Source organism: Acanthisitta chloris, unplaced genomic scaffold, assembly GCF_000695815.1.
Source record: "Acanthisitta chloris isolate BGI_N310 unplaced genomic scaffold, ASM69581v1 scaffold18354, whole genome shotgun sequence".
Lineage (NCBI taxonomy): Eukaryota > Metazoa > Chordata > Aves > Passeriformes > Acanthisittidae > Acanthisitta > Acanthisitta chloris.
In genome coordinates this window covers 122,894-126,336 of record NW_008671289.1, presented here as the reverse complement: position 1 = coordinate 126,336, position 3,443 = coordinate 122,894, and positions in this window count along the sequence as shown.

The window sequence follows — 3,443 nt, the reverse complement described above, 5'->3', positions numbered from 1 at the left end:
GTGCTGCCTGGGGGCTGCACAGCTGCACAGCTGCTCTGGCACCATATCTGCTTGTCCCATACAGCCGTGGGTGTTTGCCTTTATGAGGAGCAGGGAGGGAACAGCTTTACAGTAAATCCCTTGTGGCTCTAAGGGCTGCCTGTTTTTAGCAGTGAGTGTCCAGATGAAAGGCGTATTTGCCCAATACAAGGAAAGTCTATTTTTTCCTGGTGACAAGCATCTAAATCACTTTGGGACATGCCAGACATCCCAGCGCTGGCGTCGTCAGTTCCCAAGGCTTGGCTCCACCTGGCCACCCAAAGCCTGAGCTTGGGATCTCCCTCTGCAAGTCCGGACAACACCCAGCCTTGATGGCCTGAGTGGTGCCAGACCTGGAGCCTCTGCTTACTTCCCACTGGGAGCTCTCCCAATAAAACCCTTACTCACTCAGGAGTTTAGAACTGCTTGTCGAATTACCTTTGTCTGCAGCTCAGACCGGGGTTCCTGCATTTGTGCTGACCTTGTTCCTGTCTCCTGCCTGTCCCTTAACTGCCTGTCTCTGCTGGTTTCCTTCTCTTCCGGAGGGCCGGGCACGGGACCGTGTGCACTGTGGCTGCTTCGTCCCCCCGTGCCCTCCCAGGCTGGAGATGTGCCGAGGGACTGCTCCATACCACCGCCCTGTGTGGGTCCCACCAGGCTTGGTGTGGCTGTGTCCCAGAGGGTGCCTGCGGTTTTGTATGTTGGGGACAGAAGAATAGATGGTACAAGCCCAGCTAAGCAGCTAAACAATATGCTTTGTCCTGTGCCTGCTGTCCCTCGAGAGATGCTCTCTCAATGGAGCAAGGCTGGTCCTCTCCAACTTCGTTTAGGAGGTGGCAGACTTGGGTCCCCTCCAGGTACAATGTGACATGCTTGTTGCCCCTTTTCATTGCTTGAAGGGGTTTTGAGGGATGATGGCAGTTTTGCTTCTGCTCTCTCCTCTCACTGGCAGCAGCATCCTCATGTTCACAAGCCAAGATGGGAGATGCTGTGGTGGCAAGTTGGCAGCTGTGGGGATTTGTATGCAGATGGGCTGCACGTGCATCTTGGTGGGGTTCTTTCTGCCACAGATGCTGGCTTTGAAGCATTAGTTTTGCCTGTTGTTGACTTCAGACTAGGTGCTTTCCAACAGTGTCTGTAATCACTGAAGGTCACGCTTCCATCTGGGTTTATTCCCTTCTCTTCTCCCCTTTCCCTCTTTCAACCTCCTCATCTCTCCATTTTAAATTTATGGAAAGGCTGAAAACCTCTGGAAGGCAGGTCTTCAAAGCTCCATCCTCTGGGAGAATCACAGATCTGTGCCCTTTGCTTAAGCCCTGTTTCCACAGCTCCTGCATCCCAGAGGCTGCAGTGCAGCTTGCAGAGCGAGGCAGACAGTCTGCCCAGCCGGCACCAGGCACTCTGCCGGCAAGGCAGATTTTAGGGTAGCATGCTCAAGTGGGAAACCCCACAGGCTTTAGAGGCATAATTTCAGTCTTGGCTTCATGATCTGGGACAAATTTCAGCTTAAGCTGCCTGCAATGCTCTACTTCACCGAACGCTCATGCCCTTTGACTGGAGGATTTTCAGAGCGGTTTGGTATTAAACATTTTGCCTTTCACTTTAGCAAATGAACTGATGTCACTATGGTCTTTTCCCCATAATGAGCTTTGTGCTTCTTTTTTCTTCCTGTAACTGTTGTAAGTATATATAAAGTGTGTATATGTGTGTTGGGACCTATATTGGGCAGTTGGGGAAAAAAAGGAGGGTTTTACAGCCAGGAAAGCTGGCTAAGCAATGGATAGTATCCAAAGATTGCATGGCAGTTATAGAAAGTCAATTTTCAATTCCAAATTATCTGCCTTATTTTTTTAGGAAAAACATGACATAATAGAGATATACCAGTGATTTATTTGTCCAGTCAAAAGTGCTTTGACTGTGAAAAGCAAATGCAGAATATGCAGTTGAAACTCACAGCAATCACACACTTAGCTGCCAGCCACAGGATGAAGTGTGCCTGTGTGGGGCATTCATTACATTTGCTGTAATCATGATCTGATTGGAAGCGGGTCAGGCAAACAAAAAGGGCTAATTTTGGGTAAAGAAATAATTTTCTGTGAGTAATTAGTGTATGTATTCATGGGTAAAGCATTTTGCAAATGCTAGCTGCTATGTAAACATGCTCATAATTGTTATTAATGGAGTAAGGAAATATTTTGACAGACAGCAGTTGAGATGAACTTTGCCAAGACACGGTGTTTTCCATAGGAGAACATGAATATGGAGGGACTATCCATACATATGTACAGAGAAGGCAGATGGTGTTTTAGCCAGCTGAAGTGATATCAATAAGGCTGCAGTTTTCTTTGTCCCACATATTTTTGCCATCCCAGCAGGACCACAGCAGGCGAAGCCTTTCTCGCTCATGTTCTCATGGCTGTGAAGAGGAGCAAGCAAGAGTCTGTTTGAATGTTCACAGTCAGGCAGGCTGCAGCTGGCCCCGACCGGCAGCTCTCCTGCCCCTGTCCAAACCCAGTGGCTGTCCCTCGGGGCTGCCTCTGCTCTGCCCAGCTCCCTGCCTGCTGCCTGGATGCTGACTGCTGGCTTGTCATCCCTTGCCTGCTCCGTGGGAAAGGGAATGGTGTTTCAGCATTTGTCAGCGCTGATGTTTTGAGGAAAACACATGCTTTCTTAGGAGATGTACTAATTTTGCTCAGAAGACTAGAAACCCTCAAAATGTCTGCCCCAATTTTTTCTGCTTTCAATCCAAGAGAGGTTTCTTTTTCTTTTCCTTTTCTTTTCCCTGGGACGTGAGAGAGCAGGGCATCTTCAGTAACTTTCTTTTGTCTTCCATGGGCTCTTGAGTTACGTTTTATTTTTTTTTTAGTGCAAAATCAGTATTTCCTCTGCAAGAAGGAATTTTTTCCTGATACCCTAAATCTAAGCCCTGAGCACAGAGTAGCATTGAGTCTAAATCCTGAGCATAGTGCTGACTCTCGGAAGATGTGCTGCTAAAAAATGAGGAGAAAGCAGGGAAACTACAAGGAAATATCTGCTTAACTGTCTCTTATCTTACCAACCTCGCATGCAGGTGTCTTGCTAAAAGGGATGTGATAGCTGTGATACTCGTTTCACAGGGACAGGCCCAGGATTTTCTTCTTGGGCTGATTCCCCCCTGCTGGCAGTGCAGAGGAGCGCGGGTCCGTGGCCACGGCAGCTGCTCTCCCCACCAGCTCCATCGGAGTGCACAGTGACTGGTCCCAGTGGTCCCAGTACTGGTAGTGGTGAGCATGGGTGGAGGATATGCCTCACTGCCCCTCCTCGCCACACGGAGGAAAAACAGGGCTTTTCACATTCCTAGTCAGACACAAAGGGCTAGAACAATAAAAAGTGTTGTGCAGAAACATTTCTGAAATGTTTTGGGAACTTGAACTGCACAACATAAA